The following is a 22,724-nucleotide window of genomic DNA, read 5'->3' on the forward strand; positions in this document are numbered from 1 at the left end:
CGCACACACACACACACACACACAGACTTTTTCTTTTTCTTGCTAAAATAAAACTAATCATAACACTGTTTTATGAACAAACCTTTCTCACAGAAACGTTAACAAACTATAATTTCTATTTAATTGAACCACACACAGACTTCTGTTTATCAAACTGATATATTTATGAACATGAAAAAAATTCTCAAATCCTACTTTATAACGTTGAAAACCACTATTCTTTTTAATCATGTTTTTTTTTTTTTTTTTCACTTTGGATTATGTAATGATAATATTGAAAAATATACCTACACACTTCTAACCACTTTTTGTAGTTGTTGTAGTTCACATTAGACATATATATATTTAGACATGATTTTTAATTTTATTATCAAGTAACTTCAAATAAATTTCTCATGTTAACAATTTCATATTTTCTAAAATCGTATCAAGAGGTGTGCTTTTTAGAGAGGGGGTAGCGACTTTTAGGGCTATAATATCAAGAATTTAAAGTTTCAGTTATTTTTTTCTACAGTATATTTGTTTTTTGTTTTTTTAACCTTCTGATGCTGAAGGGCTTCACTGTCCGTATATTTACTATTTGTATGATTGACACACACACACACACACACACACACACACACACACACAACAGACTTTTTCTTTTCCTTGCTAAAATAAAACTAATCGTCACACTGTTTTATGAACAAGCCAGAGGTATTTCATTTATGGTTTTCAGATGATATGACACACAAAACGTTAATAAACTATAATTTTTATTTAGTTGAACCATACACAGACTTTTGTTTATCAAACTGATATATTTATGAACATGAAATTTTTTTTTCAAGATTCTTTTCAGAAAATAAAATCCTACATTTATTAACAATGTTAATTTCCTCTGAAACTATCCCAGCTTGTGACCGCTCCTCATTGGCAGTAACAAGGTCTTCACCACCCAGCAGATAACCAACTACTATTTAGTGCTCGCTTGAAACTGATGTTTGCAAAAATGACCATTGTTGGTGTTTTACGACCCCTCATATCAATGATACAGACCCACAGTTCACACACCCTTAGACTATCTTTTAAAATAGAAACCTTGTTTTTCACTCAAGGATTGAAAAACACATACTAAACAAAAAACTAATTTTAATACAACACAAACACTGTTCATATACTTACTGAATATGTTTATCCCATCAGTCATTTTCCAAGAGATACATCACATAATGGTATGTAGGAAGCATCACACCATTGACACAGGACATAACCTGTTCACACACACACACACACACACACACACACACACACAAACAGACTTTTGCATGCCAAAATAATCATAATGCTGATTTGTGAACAAACCGTTCTCCAAAGGTGTCTCATCTTTGGTTTTCAGAAGATATGCCGCACAAAAACGTTAACAAACTATAATTTCTATTTAATGAACCTCACACAGACTTCTGTTTATCAAACTGATATCTTTTTAATCATGTTTTTCCACTATGGATTATGTAATGATAATATTGAAAAATATACCTACACACTTTCTAACCACTTTTTAATATAGTTCACATCAGACATATATATATAGACATGATTTTAAATATTATTATCAAGTAACTTCAAATAAATTTCTCATGTTAACAATTTCATATTTTCTGAAATCGTATCAAGGATGTGATTTTTAGGGAGGGGGCTTGCAACTTTAGGGCTTTAATATCAAAGAATTTAAAGTTTCATTTATTTGTATATTTTTTTCTACAGTATATTTGTATTTTTTTATCCTTTTGATGCTGAAGTGCTTCATTGTTTGTAGATTTTCTATCTGTATGATTGATTCTCGCTGGTCATATTATTAGGTAGACCTCGTTAGTACTCGGGTGGACCACCTTATGTCTTTAGAACCACCTTATTCTTCATGGCATAGCCTCAAAAAGGTGTGGAAATATTCCTCAGATATATTGGTCCATACAGACATGATAGCATCATGTAGCTACGGCAGATTTGTCTGCTGGTTGTCTATGATATCCGAAGCCAATATCCGAAGGTGTTCTGTTTGGATTGAGACCTGGTGAATGTAGAGTACAGCGAACTCAATGTCATGTTCAAGTAACTAGTCTGAGATAGTTTGAGCTTTGTGACTTGGTGTATTATGCTGTATTTAAGTAGCCATCAAAAAGGGGGTACACTGTGGTAATAAGGGGATGACATGTCAGCAGCAATACTAATGTATGTGTACATCTATGGTTTTTATCAGACAGCCTTATCCAGAGTGACTTACAATCGGTAGTTACATGGACAATACCCCCCCCTGAGAGATCCAGGGTTGGATGCATCCATGCTTACATGTTGATTATACCACATTTTGACCCTACCAGCTGAATGTTAAATTGTTTTGATAATTCTCCAATCTTCAGTTTTCTAGTTAATAAAGTAGAATAAAAAATATATATAAAATCAAAAATTTAAATATACTTTTTGGCATTTACTGTCAATGTTACTCTTCCACAAATAACTTAAAAATACTAAAGATCCTTCAATACAAATCAGATATTTTAAACTTGATGTGACAATGACAAAATGCACTTTAAACCTGACCACCACATATCTTTTTAAACACAAGACAATATATGTTTTAATGCAACCCAGCAACACTACTTCATGGCCATTTACAAGAACCCTCTAAGGTGTCAGTGCTGAACTGGTTGGTTGAAAAACTTAAATCCCCCCCCAAAAATCCAATAATTGGCTAACAATTGGCATAAACATATGAGGTGCTGCTTTTCTAAAGCTTGCAAAAAAACAAACACTAAGTCTGATGTGAACTATATTAAAAAGTGGTTAGAAAGTGTGTAGGTATATTTTTCAATATTATCATTACATAATCCATAGTGGAAAAACATGATTAAAAAGAATGTTGAAAAGTTTTTTCAATGTTCATAAATATATCAGTTTGATAAACAGAAGTCTGTGTGAGGTTCATTAAATAGAAATTATAGTTTGTTAACGTTTTTGTGCGGCATATCTTCTGAAAACCAAAGATGAGACACCTTTGGAGAACGGTTTGTTCACAAATCAGCATTATGATTATTTTGGCATGCAAAAGTCTGTTTGTGTGTGTGTGTGTGTGTGTGTGTGTGTGTGTGTGTGTGTGTGTGTGTGTGAACAGGTTATGTCCTGTGTCAATGGTGTGATGCTTCCTACATACCATTATGTGATGTATCTCTTGGAAAATGACTGATGGGATAAACATATTCAGTAAGTATATGAACAGTGTTTGTGTTGTATTAAAATTAGTTTTTTGTTTAGTATGTGTTTTTCAATCCTTGAGTGAAAAACATGGTTTCTATTTTAAAAGATAGTCTAAGGGTGTGTGAACTGTGGGTCTGTGTCATTGATATGAGGGGTCGTAAAACACCAACAATGGTCATTTTTGCAAACATCAGTTTCAAGCGAGCACTAAATAGTAGTTGGTTATCTGCTGGGTGGTGAAGACCTTGTTACTGCCAATGAGGAGTGGTCACAAGCTGGGATAGTTTCAGAGGAAATTAACATTGTTAATAAATGTAGGATTTTATTTTCTGAAAAGAATCTTGAAAAAAAAATTTCATGTTCATAAATATATCAGTTTGATAAACAAAAGTCTGTGTATGGTTCAACTAAATAAAAATTATAGTTTATTAACGTTTTGTGTGTCATATCATCTGAAAACCATAAATGAAATACCTCTGGCTTGTTCATAAAACAGTGTGACGATTAGTTTTATTTTAGCAAGGAAAAGAAAAAGTCTGTTGTGTGTGTGTGTGTGTGTGTCAATCATACAAATAGTAAATCTACGAACAGTGAAGCCCTTCAGCATCAGAAGGTTAAAAAAATACAAATATACTGTAGAAAAAAATAACTGAAACTTTAAATTCTTGATATTATAGCCCTAAAAGTCGCTACCCCCTCTCTAAAAAGCACACCCCTTGATACGATTTTAGAAAATATGAAATTGTTAACATGAGAAATTTATTTGAAGTTACTTGATAATAAAATTAAAAATCATGTCTAAATATATATATGTCTGATGTGAACTACAACAACTACAAAAAGTGGTTAGAAGTGTGTAGGTATATTTTTCAATATTATCATTACATAATCCAAAGTGAAAAAAAAAAAAAAAACATGATTAAAAAGAATAGTGGTTTTCAACGTTATAAAGTAGGATTTGAGAATTTTTTTCATGTTCATAAATATATCAGTTTGATAAACAGAAGTCTGTGTGTGGTTCAATTAAATAGAAATTATAGTTTGTTAACGTTTCTGTGAGAAAGGTTTGTTCATAAAACAGTGTTATGATTAGTTTTATTTTAGCAAGAAAAAGAAAAAGTCTGTGTGTGTGTGTGTGTGTGTGTGTGTGTGCGTGTCAGTGATGTGATGCCTCCTACATACCATTGTGTGATGTATCTTTTGGAAAAACGACTGAATGTGTTGAATATTTAAAATAATTATTGTGTTTAAACGTGTTTTTCTTTAACTAGAAATCCTTTTAAACTATATATCATTAAAATATGGTTTTAAAAATAGTCTAAGTGTGTGTGTGTGTGTGTGTGTGTGTGTGTGTGTGTGTGTGTGTGTGTGTGTGTCAATATGAGACTCTGCAAGGTGTCGGGGAAGAATGTGAGATGAAACCGGGAAGGGAAGTGGGGAAAGGGATGGCGTTGGGAGAGATGGGGTCATCAGCAATGGCCATAGTTGTAAACAAGTGATAAGAAATCTGTTTTAAAAGTTGGTCTAAGTGTATATGACATCTGTAATGCGACACAAGGGAGAGAGCGATAGAGTGGGGCGAGGAGTTGCTGTTGTTCATGTTTCATAAAATACACGTTATTTGTTAAACAGGTGTCCTATTGGTATGTAAAGTTGACACCATCTTAAAATCTTTTTGTAGAAAAAACAGAAGTTGTTAAAAATAGGTAATTCACAGGTTTATCCATATATCTCTCTGTGCACTGTTCAACTAAATAGAAATTATAGTCTGTTAACATTTTGTGTGACATATCATCTGAAAACCATAGAATAGACAACTTTGAAGAATGGATTATTCATAAAACAGCATTACAATTCGTTTATTTAGCAGTAGTGGTATGAAATCAACTTTGTTTGAAAGCAAAATAGTTTTTCTTTAACTAGAAACAGTTTTAAAACATATATCATTTAAACAAGGTTTCTGTTTTAAAAGAAATTCTAAGGGTGTGAAAGTCTAAGGGTGAGCACGAGCGCGTGTGTGACATTTGTAAGGCCACGCGTTGATTCAGTGTTTGCGAGAATGGTGGTTAGATGGGTCCTAGACCATGGAGAGGACCCTAGTTGTAAACAATTGGTAAGATTAGGGTGTTAAAGATTGTTAGAGGATGTGCTAGGATCTGCGTGTGTGTGGGTCAGGGAAATATTAAATCTCTTCATTAAGTGTCTTAATTTGGTCAAACATCCTCAGTGTTTACACTTTACATCAGGTGACCAGAGAGACGATGTGAGAACTCATCTCAACTGTTACCAGATGACACTGAGACCTAAAAGAGGAGAAGATACAGCAGAGAAAATGTTTGGAATTGCATTTAAAAGTATAATAATTGAGTATATTTGAGAAATGAGAAATATCATGATGTCATGGTGTGGTAGTATCCTGGACACACGCTTCTAAACCAGAAGACCACAAAGTCCCAGGTTCAAAGCCCACTTGCTGTAAATGGCCAGCTGGTCTGTTTCAGAATTATGAAGCCAGAAGGGCCACCAAGGCCCTGTTCTCCTGTTTGGTGACGTCAAGTCTCGCAACTCACAGCTGGACAGTCAAACCACTTTGTTTATGCTCCATAAATATTTAATGCTTAACACACTATGGATTAATAATGTAGGCATATGGACATGAAGATGAATTTCTACTTCCTGCCTTCTGAAGAGCGTCTCAGTGAGGTCCCTGCACCATGTTGTATGAATGCTCTGTCCAGCGCTGGTACCTCCACCTTCAGAAACATGTGTCTAGGTGGAGAACATCAGTGTTACTAGAAGTATGACTACAAAACTCCTCACTGTCATCTTTTCAGCCAAAACCTCATTCTCACCACCATGAAGATGATCACTCTGCTGCTGCTCGTCTCACTGGTCGGTGGGAAGATCGTGCAGAACCTTCAAGACGGTAATGGCGCCGTCTATCCTACTGTTCTAGCTAATGTTTCTCCAACGCTACAACTGTAGGACTTATTATTATATCATCACCACCCTGCAATGACACCATTTGCAGGCTCACTCTACCCTGGAAGGGGGTCCCTCTCTGTATCACTCCTTCCCAACGTTTCTTCCTTTCTTTTTTTTCTCTCTCCTAGAGTTTTGCTCGCTGAGAGTAGATGATCTTCCAGGTAGATGATCTCTGCAAGCAACATTTAGATCCTTCATATTTGAATGCAGAGGATCTTGTTGCTGGTGTCATAGAGAGTAGAAAACCTACATCTGCTGATGTTCTTCTCCATGCTCATCTGGCAGATCATCTTGTTCCTTTCCTGATTACTAGATTAGTAGATTAGTGGCTGCAGCATTCTGTACTAGCTGGAGTTTACTCATGCACCTACTAGAAAATCCAGACAATAATGCATTGCAGTAATCTAACCTTGATGTAATAAATGCATGGACCAACTTTTCTGCATCATGCATTGAGATTCTTATTTTTGCAATATTTCTAAGGTGAAAGAATGCTGTTCTAGTGATATTATCTACATGAGAATCGAATGAGAGACCTGCGTCGATGATGACACCTAGATCCTATACTTCAGTACTTGGTGAGATAGAAAGTCTATCCAGAGTTATGATGTAGTGGGGCAGCTTACGTCTGGCTGCTTGAGGCCCAAGTACGAGATCTTCTGTCTTGTCAGGGTTTAACAGGAGAAAGTTGGTGAGCATCCACTGTCTAATGTCCTTCAGACAATTCTCTATTCTGTTCAGTTGCAGCCTCTGATCTGGCATTGCTGACAGATACAACTGTGTGTCGTCAGCATAGCAATGAAAGCTAATACCGTGTTTGCGGATGACATTTACATTTACGGCATTTGGCAGACGCCCTTATCCAGAGCAACTTACAACGTGCTAAAGTTACCATCGATGAAGAGATCAATTCCGGTTCACTAGGACCCTACAATGAATACATCTATTTTATTCACTCTGTTGTAGATTCTGTACACAAGTTCAACAACAAGAAAATTACAATTTAATCTAAATATTCTTTAAAGAGGAAGGTCTTGAGCTGTCGTTTGAAGGTGCCCAGTGACTGAGTTGTTCTGACCTCGAGGGGAAGTTCATTCCACCACAGAGGGGCCAAGACAGAGAAGAGTCTAGATGAACGTCTTCTTTTTACCTTCAGAGATGGAGGGACCAGGCGAGCAGTACTGGAGGCTCGGAGTATACCAGGTGCAGTGTGAGGTGTAATAAGGGCTGTGAGGTAGGATGGTGCTGCTCCATGTTTGGCTTTGTAGGCCAGCATCAGTATTTTGAACCTGATGCGTGCAGCTACTGGGAGCCAGTGGAGGGAACGTAGCAGAGGGGCGGTGTGGAGAACTTGGGAAGGTTGAAGATCAGTCGTGCTGCTGCATTTTGTATGAGTTGAAGAGGTCGGATGGTACATAGTGGTAGACCAGCTAGAAGGGAGTTGCAGTATTCCAGTCGTGAGATTACTAAGGACTGAACCAGTAGTTGGGTGGCCTGGGTTGACAGATAAGGGCGGATTCGTCTGATATTGTAGAGAAGGAATCTACATTTACATTTACAGCATTTATCAGATGCCCTTATCCAGAGCGACTTACAATCAGTAGTTACAGGGACAGTCTCCCTGGAGCAACTTAGGGTTAAGTGTCTTGCTCAGGGACACAATGGTAGTAAGTTGGATTTGAACCCGGGTCTTACCCACTAGGCTACTACCACCTTATAGGCGTCCAAATGTGGGTCAGGTCTTTCTGTCACGTCCATGCGGGCATGGCGCGGCGGGTGATCGGAGAGGAGGACGAAGAGTCGAGAAGGAGAGTTGGTTGTCTATTGTTACTCCAAGGTTGCGGGCTGTTGTAGAAGGAGAGAGCTGTGAGTTGTCCAGGTAAATAGCAAGATCCTAATGTGGTGAAGAATCTGAAAATTAGTTCAGTTTTGGTGGGATTGAGTTGGAGGTGATGGGCTGCCATCCAAGACGAGATGTCGGTTAGACATGCAGAGATTTTGGAAGCAGCATGTAGGTCAGAGGGAGGAAAGGCGTTGTGTGTCGTCAGCATAGCAGTGGTAGGATAATCCATGTGAGGAAATAACCTCACCAAGTGATCTCGTGTAGAGGGAGAAAAGGAGAGGACCTAGCACCGAGTCTTGAGGGACACCAGTGGAGAGTCTACTTGAGGTAGAGGTGGATCCTTTCCAAGTCACTTGGTAAGATCGCTCATCAAGGTAGGAAGCAAACCACTGCCTACACAACGTCACCTAAAGGTATCATGTATAGGGAAAAAAGTAACGGACCTAGGACAGAACCTTGTGGAACACCAAACTCTACTTTACTATGTGAAGACGAAACACCATTGATGTCCACAAACTGATATTTGTTGGTCAAATATGATCTGAACCATTCAAGAGCTGTTCCCTTAATCCCAATAACATTCTCTAACCTGGCAAGGAGAATAGCGTGATCGATAGTGTCAAACGCTGCACTCAGATCAAGCAGGACAAGCAGCGAGATGCGTCCCTGATCAGAGGCCAACAGCAGGTCATTAACCACTTTAACCAGCGCTGTCTCAGTGCTATGATGAGGTCTAAATCCTGATTGATATACTTCATGGATATTGTTACAGTCTAGGTATGCGCTCAGCTGCTGGGCTACAACTTTTTCGAAGATTTTTGATATAAACGGAAGGTTGGATATCGGTCTATAATTTGAAAGCTGACTGCGATCAAGATCCGGCTTTTTAATCAGGGGTCTAATGACTTCTACCTTGAACAAACTTTGGTTACGTCCTGGTATTTTTGGTGTTTCTGTTCTGTGTTTGTGTTGTGTTTGCTGGTGCCTGGTGATTACAAATTCAGCCAACCTGTTCCTGCTGTGGACAAACAAGACAAAAGGAGCCTTAGTCTCCTTTTTCGGGGCTGCGTTTGCCGGTTAGGGATCAGAATTCCCACACACATACGTTGTTAAGGATGCGCATGAATTAAAGATGCACAAATATTCTTTACGGGAGCAGCAGATGCAATACGACGCAGCCAAGTGGAGATCTGAACGTGACAACCGTGCTGTACGTGAGAAGGAGAATCTATTTGACCGCTGGTGTACGTCAGAACATGTTACAACCCACGAACAGTTGAGAGAGTTAATCCTATTGTTCCTGATGCTGTTGCTACCTATCTGCATGATCGACAGGTGACAAGCTGCTGTTTGTGCTGATCAGTATGCTCTGACACACAAAAGTGTCTTCGTCCCATTCTCTTCGTCTCCCTCACGCTGCATTCGCTTGCCACCTTTCAGTCCGAATTCCCGATAAATCTTCACCCTCCAAAGACCCTCGTGGGTGTTTTTATTGTCATGAGCAGGTAATTGCTGCATGTCCTCGGTTACAGAAAAAGAATTCAGCATCAAAATCACACCCAAGAAAGTTGGGCTGGTGCACACTTTAACTTTTGAAAACATTAACGATGAGGTTGATCCTGGCTATGAGCCTTTGGTTTTAAATGCGTGATACTGCGTGATACTGGTGCTGCACAATCGTTCATTTTAGATTCGGTTTTCCTATTCTCTACAGAGAGTTGTTGTGATTTCAATGTGCTGGTGCAGGGAATTGAAATGGGGTTCACTAGAGTCCCATTGCACACTCTGCACTTAAAAAGCGAGTTGGTCTGGGGGGTTTTTAGGGTTGCAGTTTGTTCTTGGCTTCCAGTGAACTTGAGGAAAAGTCCTTCCAGTTCCGGAAGTACCGATGTAGACGTACCGATGTTGGTTACGGACGTGGACTCTAGTCTGGCTTCAGTCTTTTCTGCATGTGTCGTTACTCGAGCTCGTATCAAGATTACGTTGGGTTATGTGGTCCGACCCTTCGCCTGCGAGATCTGCACCTGCCTCTTCTGTGCATGCACCTGAGGCGATTTCCACATCTGGTGGTACTGCAGCTGCTGATGACATGCGGCTGAGCGTAGATAAAGAGTTGGTTGCTGATGAACAGAAGACCAATCCTTCTCTGGCCCGGAGCCAGATTGTGGTTTCTGCTAAATTTAGAGGTCAGGTACTGGCCGTCGGGCACCACCATGACTTTGCTGGTCATTTGGGGGTAAATAAGACATACCACCGTATAATACGCCACTTCTTTTGGCCAGGTTTAAAATCTGATGTGGTTAAATACTGCCGGTCAGGCCATCGCTGTCAGATAGCAAGAAAACCAAACCAGGTGATTCCCCCTGCTCCGCTCCGTCCCATCCCAGTCATTTCTGAGCCATTTGAGAGAATTATTTTAGATTTTGTAGGACCTTTGCCTAAGACAAAATCTGGGCATCGATATTTGCTGACTATTATGTGTGCTGCAACACGCTATTCTGAAGCCGTCCCCTTACGTTCATGCAAGGCTAAACCTGTGTTACGAGCACTGATCCGGTTCTTTTCTACGTTTGGACTACCAAAGGTAGTACAGACAGATCAGGGCTCTAACTTTCTATGACGCCTGTTTAAGAAAGTGAGTTGTCCATTTAGCATGTGGTGTCTAGTGCTTATCATCCAGAGTCTCAAGGAGCCTTGGAAAGGTTTCATCAGACGTTGAAGACCATGTTCCGTACGTACAGTGATGACACTAAAGAGTGGGATGATGGGTTGCCACTACTATTGTTCGCTGTTCGTGAAACACCCCAAGAATCACTAGGCTTTAGTCCTGCTGATTTGATCTTTGGTCACACCATCCATGGCCCACTGAAGTTTTGCATGAGAAGTGGGGGTCTCAGGGCAAAGATCATCCATGGAACATCCTTGATTATGTGAGTTCATTTCGTGAGTGGTTGCATCGAGCATGTGAGTGTGCACGCGAAGCTTTATCAAAATTATCTTTAATATTTATTAAAGATGAAGGGGCGTTATGACCGTAAGGCTGTGAGTCGGGAGTTCCAGCCTGGTGAAAAAGTGCTTGTGCTCTTGCCTGTTGTAGGATCTGCGTTACAGGCAAGGTTTTCTGGCCCTTACGAAGTTGTGTCTAAACTGAGTGAAACATATTATGCCATTCGTACGCCTGATAGACGGCGTAAAAGTAGAGTGTGCCACATCAATATGCTCAAGTCTTATGTTACCAGGGATGTGGAGAAAGTAGCTGCTGGGGCAGTTCCAGTTGCAGCCGTGTCCTTTGCTGTGACTCTGTGCTACAGTCCTGAGGAGGACGGCCTTACTCTGTGAGACGTTCCTGTGACTTGTGCCTGTCTCCAGAACTCTGAAATGGTCTCTGATCTGGACTCGTTTCTGTCACATCTCTCTGATCAGCATCAAATAAAAATGTAATAGGCCTCTTTCCTTATTTGTTTTCAGTGGTGCCATCTTGTTGTAATGTCCTGTGCCATAATATTGACTCCCATAAAGCAGCATGCATACCGCCTCAATCCCGCAAAGAGGGCTATGATGGCAGCTGAGGTGGCCTATCTTGCTGATCAAGTTCCAGTGCCTGGAGTTCTCAGAGTTCTGGTTCCTAAACCAGATGGCACTCATCGGTTCTGCACTGACTAAAGCGAGTGCAGTCACTCCACACTGTGTTTGACCGGTTGTGTAAGGCTTCGCTCAACCTAAACTTGGCGAAGTGTGAGTTTGCTAAAGAAACTGTGAGTTATTTAGGTCAGGGACCAACTTGTTGTTTTTCTAAGAAGTTCTTGAAGCTTCAACTCAACTACAGTACCATCGAGAAGGAAGCCTTGGCGTTGTTGCTGTCATTGCAACATTTCGAAGTTTATGTGGAGTCGCCAATCAGCATCTTATGCGCTGGTCCTTATATTTACAAGGGTTTAATTTGGAGATCAGGTACAAAAGGGGCTCTGATAATGTTTTGGCGGAAGCCTTGTCACGCTCCTACCAATAAATGTTTTTTGATCAACAGTAAATGTTTTTTAGTGGTGGGGGTGTTACGTCCTACTATTTTTGGTGTGTTTCTGTTCTGGGTTTATGTTGTGTTTGCAGGTGCCTGGCGATAACAAATTCAGCCAACCGACAGAATAAAAAGAGCCTCAGTCTCCTTTTTCGGGGCTGCGCTTGCCGTGCCATCCACCCACCCGCCTCCCTACCATTTCCCTTTTGCATCACTTCCGGTTTCCCCATCACTTCCCCTAGGAGAACAAGTTGTGTCGGCCGGCTTCGGTGTTTGTTTTCCCGTTTTGTTTGTCGTTATTCGTTGTAATTCATTTCGTATGGATTTCTTCTTTATTTATATATTTATTTGTTAATAAAGGGAGAGAGACCTGTGTTAAGTGGCGTTGTGGAAGGAAAATTTAGTAGGCCCAGACACTCCACGAAATTTAGTAGGCCAGACTCTCCACGTGTTTCACCTTTGGTCATGGAACAGTCAGAAGACAACTGTGTATCTTAGGTCTGACCTTGTTGATGCAAAAGTTTGATGCAAAAACTAGACATAAACTGATAAAAGAAAGGTTCTGTGACGTTGATGGGCGCCACTGTCCAAAGTGGTGCGAGCTTGCTTTTCGACCTTGTACACCCCAGATGTATAAATGCTTGTGAACTGTAATCAAGCGGGGGGGATGTTCTCTTGTGGGTCCCCCCGTGCGCGGTAAAATAAACTTGGATAATCAATTCAGTTGACTTCCTTTATTGCAGCTCCCCAGACGGCAGAATTTCCACCGCAATTGGCGTCACGAACAGGATCCGCGTGAATCCGCCAGGACCTGATCGGAGGGGCTGATCACCCTGGGTCACCAAGATCCATCTCCAAAACCTCGTCTTAGAGTTTCGGAGTGACTGGGACTGCGGTCAGTGTCCTTGGCCGATTCCGCCGGGATTTTTTCTCTTTTCTGTCGTCTGGGGACACGAACACGGTGAGCTAAAATATTCCACCTCTCAAACATTTAATGAAAACTGCAGAATTTAGAAGATTAATAAATCCAAAATCAAATTGATAAGGGGAATTGCATATTTGCTTTATTCTGTAGTCAACTGAGTTGATCCAACTAAGCGAGTGTCACTTTTTATTTTGTTTAATAGAGGTTAAAGTCCTCTGAGTAAAACGATCTTGGAGATCGAGTGTGAAATAAGTGTGAGCCTTCTTTACAAGAAAAAAAAAAAAAAAAAAAAAAAAAAAAAAATCATTCAATCATTAAGTAATATTTCAATCAGTGTGAGTAATAAGGCAAGAGCACAAAGGGAAAACGTGAAACGGGAAGAATTGTGAGCCATTAGTTATCTGTGAGCTCTCTTAGCAAGAGCAGTTGTTTTCGTTGGGCTGTGAATTCCCCGAGCAAACTCGAGAAAGCTGTGTGCGTAAAAAATGGGAAATAAAAGTGGGAAAAGTGACACTCCTATTAGTCCCGAAACTAAGTTAATGATACAGATGAAACAGAAATATGGTGATGATGTGTGTAATCATCTGGTGGACTGGCATGAAAATTACGGTTTTCCTGCGGGTGGGTCTCTTAGTCAAACTCAGCTAAAAAAGCTGAAGGAGGGGCTAGAGGGTAGCAGGCAAAAAATACTGCAGTCAAGTAAAAGTAAAGTAATTCGGAAAATGCTTATAATGGAAGACTGTTTTAAAATATGGGAAGCAGAGGGCGACCGAAGAGACAAGCAAAACACCCAGAACGCTCTGACTGCGCTGACTGTGGGAAAGAAAACAACAGGGGAGACCACGCTGAACCTTGATACCAAAAAAAAATTCTCTGATACTGCACCTGCCTCGTTGTATCCGTCATTACAGGGCGCACGGGTCGACCTGAGTTTGGACTCCACCCCTCCGCCCTACCCCCAACAGCAACCCCCACTGGAACAGCAGCAACTCCCGCTGGAGAAACCGTTACAAGAACAACAGAAACCACCACAGCATGATGGCGTCACTGCTTCAACTTCAGAGAAAAAAACCACCACCAGAGCAGCCGCCCCATATTCTCCACCCAAGACCCGGTCTGCCACCACATCTTCTGAACCATCAGGACCCTCAACTGCAACTCTCCCCATGATTCAGGTTGCTGGGACAGGGGGGCCTACATTTGTTTACAGACCATGGACAACGGAAGACCTTCTGAACTCTTCCAAGCACCTCCCAAATGCAGATCGAGGGGGTGCGGCCCTGTCCAGAGCCGTGAGCGATTTCATCAGAGAATTCACACCAACATCCACCGAAATGGCCCGAGTCCTGCTAAGGCACATGACCCCTGCGCTGTATGGTCAGCTACGTGAACATTTCACTACCCATCATCAACCCTGCACCCCTGGTTGGGCAACTGCTGATCAAAATGACATTGGTGCAGTGTGGGGAGATGCAGATTACAGATGTTGGGCTGAAGGACTTGTGACCGCGATCGCTGGCAACTTTCCTACTGCCTGTGACCTTTCTAAAATCAGCACGTGTGCTCAGCAGCCTTTGGAGTCAGCAGAAGATTTCTTGATTCGACTCCAAGTTGTGTTTGATGACCACAGCGGCCTTGCTCGCCCCCATGATTATCCTGGACAAGGTATGACACCCTACGAAGCGCTCCTGAAAAATACCTTCATTGATGGCCTTCTCCCCCCCCCTCAGTGAAGCAACAAAGACTTCCTGCATCATGTGGGCAGATGCTTCAGTGCGTCTCGCTGAAGTTCTGCGCCATGCGCGCCACGCCCAGGCCAGACAGGCGGAAGCGAGGATCAAAGAAGACAACAAAAACAAAGATTCAACCCACAGGGCACAGCTGGCTCTGTTGCAGCATGCTGCTGCCAACTCCACTTCATATCGCGGACCGGATGTGTGCTTCAGATGTAACCAAAGGGGACACTGGGCACGAGATTGCACCAAAAGATGGAGAGGACAGTGGAGACCACGAAGCGAGGAACAATCGGACGTGTGCTTCAACTGTGGCCAAAGCGGACATTGGTTACAAGAATGTCCCAATGAAGAAAGAGGATGGAGCAGAGGACATGGTGTTCCCTATGGCGAGAGACGTGGACACAGAGGAGAACACACCCATCATGAACAATCCCAAACAGCCTGACTGGTGAAGCGGGGCGGAGCTCCAAACGAAGGCGCGGCTGCAGCCCTGAAGGAGGCTCCAACCAAGGTCATGCACACCCACACAGACACACTCACACACATTCCAACAAAGGTCCTGGGGACGGTGAAGTGGTTCAACGTACGCAATGGCTACGGTTTCATCAACAGGAATGACACAAAAGAAGACGTTTTTGTACACCAGACTGCCATAAAGAAAAACAACCCAAGAAAATACCTCCGCAGTGTTGGGGACGGTGAGACTGTGGAGTTTGATGTCGTTGAAGGGGAGAAGGGTGCCGAGGCGGCCAATGTCACCGGCCCAGGGGGGGTCCCAGTCCAGGGCAGCAAATACGCCGCTGACCGGAACCGCTACAGGCGGTACCCACGCCGGAGGAGACCCCCACGCAACTACCAGGATAACTACCAGAGCGAGGGGCGGAAGAAGAGAGAGAGCCAGGAAATTGGTCCTGAGGGGGTCGCACAGCCACAGCAACGCAGAACTTTGTTCCCTGGCAGGCGGCGCTATCCACCGTACTTTGTCCGCCGACACTATGGCAGCCGCCCCCCATATACCAGCGCACCACGAAAGGAAATGACAGAAGGAACTGAAGGTGATGACAACCAGGGTGGTCCAGACCAGAGCAAACCAATGAGGCAGAACTACTACCGAGGCTTCAGACCAAGGAGTCCCCCACGTCCCAGACTGGTGAGGGAAGGCGAGGAAGACAAAGAGAACCAGGGCGAAGGCAAAGAGAACCAGGAGCCCCACCAGCGGCGCTACAGATGCAACATCAACTACCGCCCAGACCACCGAACCTCAGGATGGCAAAGAGAGCAAGGCAGCCGAAACATCCGCTGAGAAAACGTCCGCTCCCGAGGCTGAGCAGGGCGGGGCTGAATAAACACTGATTTACCATCGCTACCATCGTCCGGTAAAGTCAACAAGAAGAAACATCAAAGATCTGAGCAATAAGAAACAGATTTGACTTGACAATCGTCTAAGCTTGCAACATGCACTTGACCAGATTACCACCAATTGCCTGCAGAATCTATGCAGACTTGTTCTTTTCCATTATTTTTAGGTGACAGTTAAACATTTTGGGGAAACGGCAGATGGCTTTCTAAATCGGTCTTAAGTTTTTACACCAAATGGTTTTTAAAGGGAAAAATAATTTGATATTTGGTCTGTTTTGGAAAAAAAAAAAAAAAAAAAAAAAAAAAAAAAAACTTGGCCACAGGAATAACTTGTTGTTACTTGCAGAAGCTACTGGTGACATTGCAAAATCTGATTGCATTGTATGTTTAGGACCTCGCCCATTGTTGAAGATTGTCCCCACTCCAGCCGAACTGAATTACCTGTCTTATCCAACTTATGACTCAAGATAACCTTGATCCTTTTTGCTCTTTTTGGGATTTCCTTTTTCCTGTAGGATCAAAAGCCGATGTCTTGTTTTTGATGCTGAAGTAGCTCGTAACAATTTTACTTGTTTTGTTAACCCTTCCCCTGGTAATACTGTTGGTACTGTGAATGTTTCATATTGTGCATCCATCCACAACCTGTCTGATTCCCCGAAAGTTGATCGTTCTGACATCTGGTGGTGGTAAAACACTACGCTCCACTTAACCTGAGAACTGGTCGGGTGTCTGCACTCCTTCCACTCTTATCCTACCTGTGACTATTTTGCCCGTAACCACATCGGAAGTTCCAGTCTCTTTTTCCAATGTTCACTCCCGTTTAGCTAGGAGATCATTGTTTTCTTTTGATTCCCCTGATACAACTTACATTGATACCATAGGTATTCCCAGAGGTGTGCCCGACGAATACATATTAGTTAATCAAATAGCTGCAGGCTTTGAATACATTTTTTTTTTTGAATAACTCCTAACAAAAATGTTGACAGAATCAATTACATTCATTACAAGGTGCAGCGCTTATCAAACTTCACTAGAGATGGATTTGAGACTGTACATGGACAATTTAAAGCCACCTCACTTATGGCCTTCCAGAACCACATTGCTGTTGATATGTTATTAGACCCCTAGAAAAAATTATGTAACTCTTGTTCATAGTGGTCAATCATGCTTTGAATCAAGCTACTCCTCGGATGAGACAGATGCAGACACATAATACACTATTGATATTGATTGTTATACTTGTTGTTGATTTTCATTTTAAATAGTTTGTTTTTTTTAATTATTTAGTTTTGAGTTTATATTTTTATACAACTGCCTGTGATGAGTTACCTTAAACCCTTGATGGAGTGGTATACTTTGATGTTTCTGGTTGTATATTAAGTTACTTTGTAATTTTGCATTAATTTGCTGCGTACTTTTTAATCATTTTTATAATCATTTTTATTCTTTGAATTTTGTGCTATTATGTAATTATGTACTCCTCACCTTGCGTACACATCATATATATTTTTGTGCCTATAGTAGAGATCAATTAATCAAAAAAAAAAAAAAAAAGTGTGGAGTGTGGAAGGAAAATTTAGTAGGCCCAGACACTCCACGAAATTTAGTAGGCCAGACTCTCCACGTGTTTCACCTTTGGTCATGGAACAGTCAGAAGACAACTGTGTATCTTAGGTCTGACCTTGTTGATGCAAAAGTTTGATGCAAAAACTAGACATAAACTGATAAAAGAAAGGTTCTGTGACGTTGATGGGCGCCACTGTCCAAAGTGGTGCGAGCTTGCTTTTCGACCTTGTACACCCCAGATGTATAAATGCTTGTGAACTGTAATCAAGCGGGGGGGATGTTCTCTTGTGGGTCCCCCCGTGCGCGGTAAAATAAACTTGGATAATCAATTCAGTTGACTTCCTTTATTGCAGCTCCCCAGACGGCAGAATTTCCACCACAGCGTTGCAAACAAGATTTCATATGGACTCGTGCCAATTCTGCTGCTTTTTCCTCATTGTCATGTAGGACAAGAAGTAGAGCTTTTTAGCCAGATGTGGGGAATGCCTCCACCCACTTTGACCACATATAGGGTTTTCCTTTCACACTTTATGTGAAGTGCATATCATGCATGATTGACAGTATTTTTAGTAAAAACAATGAAATCTTTTTGTGAACCTGTCACGTCCCCGTCTAGGGGTTGGGAAACATGACAACAAACAAGGAATGTGTGCGGTGCGAATACACAGATACCAGGACCAAGTGAAATAGTGTGCTTTTATTTACAGTGAGTAGTGAACAACCAACCAAACCTAAAGTGCTACATACAACAACTACACAACAATCCACAGGAAGACAGCACACCATGAAAGGAGAGACTCTACAAATACACAACAAACCCACAACTAACCACACTAATCACTAACACACAACAAAGGCTTATCTGCAACTCTACAAGAATCCAAAACTCCAAAACGCTCCTCTCACTTCCTCCTCCTCCAGCTCCACAACAATGAGCCCCGACTGGTGGTTGGAATGGTCCTAAAGGGAAACACGCACAACACAGAGCACCCCAAACCATTCTACAGCCCAAAGGCCATAACAACCAATGAGCTGCAATAGCAGACACCATCCCTCCTTTTGACACATGATCCAATCCATGGGTCAATTGAACATAAATTGGCAACTTAGGCTACTGAAGTGAGTTGAGTGGAAGAAGCAGAGCTGGCCTGAATCAGAGTTAGAAGTGGTGAACGTGCTGCAGTCTTCGCAGCTGCATCTGCTAGTGCATTTCCTGCAGAGATGGGATCAGAGCTGTTAGTATGAGTTGGCTTGGAAGCAAAATCGGATTTAAGAGACCCTCCGTGTTTCCACAGGGTACCAAAGTCATGAACAACACCTATAGCATAACATGAATCAGTGTCGATGGTGACAGTTTGTTTGCAGCTAAAGTGCGTGCATGCGTGAGAGCCGCCAGCTCAGTAATCCACGCTGAGAAAACAAAAAAGAGATTTCAAGGTGGAGTGGGCATCACAGAATGCATACCAAACGCAAGAAGAACCATCAGGTAGGCGCAAAGCTGATCCATCCACAAAGAAAACAAAATTCAGGGTTGTCAAGTGGACTGTCAAGAGGTCGGACCTAGAAGAGCATGACAAAGAAACATCCAAATTGCATCAAAAACCCGTGTAGAAACACATCCTCCGTCATGCTGAAAATCCGAGGCTATTATAGCAGTAACTTTTCGTTTGGTACATTCACATGGACCGTGTAACAGTACATCCAACAGTGACTCCAATAGTAACTCCCAGATCTCTACATCACCGGCCAGGTCCAGATTTTCATCCAGCACCTGGTCCTACCTGCCAGACCTTCACAGTTTCCTTCTACACAGACTTACTAGTACCTTCCTCCACACAGCAACCTGCCAATAGGGAATAAGTAGCATCACTTCTCATTAACACTCATTATCAGCAGTAAAACAAATATAATTCCTTTATGCACCTAATTTTTCTTTACTTAAAAAAGGCAAGTTGCCCCTCCCAAAAACAAACAAACAAACAAACAAAAAAACAAATAAACTATGCATGAAATTTACATTTGGCAGACGCCCTGATCCATGTCACCATGGATGAAGTGGTCAGTTCTGGTTCACTAGGACCCCCAACTATGAATACAATCTTTTTATTCACTCTGTTCTAGTTTCTATACAGAAGTCAGACAAGAAGAAGGTTACAAGTTCATCTAAATCTTCTCTAAAGAGGAAGGTCTTGAGCTGCCGTGTGAAGGTGCTCAGTGACTGAGCTGGAAGTTCATTCCACCACCGAGGGGCCAAGACTGAGAAGAGTCTAGATGAATGTTTTCCTTTTACCTTCAGAGATGGAGGGACTAGGCGAGCAGTACTGGAGGCTCGGAGTATACGAGGTGCAGTGCGAGGTGTAATAAGGGCTGTGAGGTAGGATGGTGCTCCTCCATGTTTGGCTTTGTAGGCCAGCATCAGTATTTAGAACCTGATGCGTGCAGCTACTGGGAGCCAGTGGAGGGAACGTAGCAGAGGGGTGGTGTGGAGAACTTGGGAAGGTTGAAGATCAGTCATGCTGCTGCATTTTGTATGAGTTGTAGAGGTTGGATGGTACATAGAGGTAGACCAGCTAGAATGCATGCGTGAATGCATGAAAAATAAGCTACAGGACGCAGTGAATCACCATGTGGTCATATAGTCACATTCCTGGAGGGGTCGGACCAGCCTAATGTGGGTGGGGATTGCAGGGCCTGTTTAAAGCTAAGAGGACCTTCTCTGCATCAGGGTTTTTTTCCCCCAAACACTGCATGGGCGGTGGTGGCCAATTCAGGGGGGTCAGATGGAGAGAGAGCTGTAAATAAACAGATCTTAGACATAAAACAAAAAAAAATAGGTCCAGTCAGTTGCATCACAACATGATTTTTACCAGTGAAACATGTAGGTAACAGTCAGGTAAAATAACCAAGAAAATGCTCTTGGTCTGGGTTCAAGGAAACAAAAAAGTTCTAACCAGAACAATGTCGTCATCTCAATGCTATCATTTAAATCATGAAAAAAATACAGCGTCATATTGGTCATCAAAATGCTGTGGCTGGAGCAACACAATAAAATAAAAGCCACAGTACAATATAAATGCTTTTTTTTATTTCACGCAGGCAAATCAGATGTTTTTTTTTACACGGCTGCACTACAATCAACCATGAAAAAAACAATGACTTCTCAGAGGGAGCCGGATGTGTGGAATGTCTGGAGCTCCACCCCACTTCACCTTTTCAGTCCAATTGGGGATGTCCTTGGTGGACATGTCCTCCTCTGTGTTCAGGTCTCTCGCCACCGGGAATGCCAAATCCTCTTCTTCTGTGTTTGCCTGCTGCAAAAGAGTGAGTTGGGTCCTCTGGGTCAAATCTTTTTTGTCTTCCTTGACCTTTGCTTCAACCTGTCTGTCCTGGACGTGGTGCAGAACGTTAGCGAGACGCAAATGGATGTCGGTGTGAATTCTCTGATGAAATCATTCACGGCTCTGGACAGGTCTGCACCCCCTATATCTGCATTTGGGAGGTGCTCAGAAGAGTTCAGAAGATCTTCAGTTGTTCATGGTCTGCACACATACACAGGGGGGTCCATGGGGAGGGTTGAAGTTGAGGGTCCTGATTGTAAGTGGCGCCTGAACGAGTCTTGGGAGGAGAGAATGGGTCAGCTGCTCTGATGGTGGGTTTCTCCTGTGGAGTTGAAGCAGTGACGTCATCGTGCTGTGGTGGTTTCTGTTGCTCCAGCAGGGGTCATGATGGTTTTTAGGGCGGAAGGGTGGAGCTTCAGATTCCGGTCGGCCTGCGGGTCCAAGAGTTCTGCAAAAGGGGGATTGAAAGACACAAGAGCAGAGACAAACAGTGCAGCTGCTGGGAAAGTGTAGTGTAGCCACAAGCAAAGTGCACATACAACAGTACAAAATTCATGTAAAATTGCACAGTTTAGGTGTCATATATATATATTACTGCGCAGCAGCTTCACCAGCTGATCTTAAGTCATGCTGGAAAACTCCTCTGCTGCACATGCCTCAGGAAAGTGAACATGGACGTAGTTTTCTGTGAATCCAAGCAGGTCTTGGAAGGTGATTTGTTCCAGGAACTGATATATGCCCACGCAGTTGGAGGGATCCATGCGTCCTCCATGTAGAAACTCACCACAGCATGTCTGCAGCCACCATCAGCTCCTGCACATTGTCCACGGTGACATCCACAGTTCCTGTGTAAATAAACTCCAACATTTTCTCCTCAGGCTCGACCCCAGATATTCTCTTCCTGACGGGCTTCGCTCATCGACCCCGGAAAAGAGTGTGGTGGAGTAGGGGCCACTGGCAGGACCAGCTTGTGAGACGCATCTTGTTCATCTGGGCCAGCAGGAGGCGCTCTTACACACATACATCAGAGGGGGAGAGAGAAGGTCTGCCCTCTCTCTCTCAGGACACATAAACCATTAGTGACACTTTTCCCATTTTTATTTCTCATATTTTACTGGTCTCATTCCCACAAGCTCTCGACTTTTTTAAAATTTCTTTTCTATATTATTATAATTTTTTGCGCACACAGCTTTGCTCGATCTTGCTTTTGCTAAGAAAGCTCACAGATAACAAATCTCTTATTGAATCTTTCACGAATGGCTCACAATTCTCTCGTTTTACGTTTTCTTTGTTGTTGCTCTCGCCTTATTATCTCACAGATCATTTCCGATCTTGTTAAAAAGGCTCACACTCACGGGGAACCCGCTCTTATCTCGCACCCTTATTTCACACTCGATCTCCAAGATCGTTTGGTTCACACGACTTTAAAGTCAGTTCTTGCCCCCCAGGTCAGAAATAAGAAAAGTGACGCCCTTCACTTGGATCAATTCAGTTGACCACAGAATAAAGCAAATATGCAATTTCCCTTATCAATTTGGTTTTGGATTTATTAATCTTCTAGATTCTCCAGTTTTAATTAAATGTTTTAAGGTGTGGTGTTTTTAGCTCAAAAAAAAAAGGAAACTCCCGGCGGATTCAGCCAAGGACACTGACCGAAGTCCCAGTCACTCTGAAACTCTGAAAGGAGGTTTTGGAGATGGATCTTGGTGACCCAGGGTGATCA

At 42.3% G+C, this 22,724-nt stretch overlaps 1 pseudogene; it reads left to right on the forward strand.

Moving 5' to 3' along the window:
- The first annotated feature begins 15,237 nt into the window (after positions 1–15,237).
- On the forward strand, positions 15,238–16,099 carry LOC114786594 (nuclease-sensitive element-binding protein 1 pseudogene; annotated as a pseudogene).
- Positions 16,100–22,724: the final 6,625 nt, after the last annotated feature.

Source organism: Denticeps clupeoides, chromosome 3 (assembly GCF_900700375.1).
Source record: "Denticeps clupeoides chromosome 3, fDenClu1.1, whole genome shotgun sequence".
Lineage (NCBI taxonomy): Eukaryota > Metazoa > Chordata > Actinopteri > Clupeiformes > Denticipitidae > Denticeps > Denticeps clupeoides.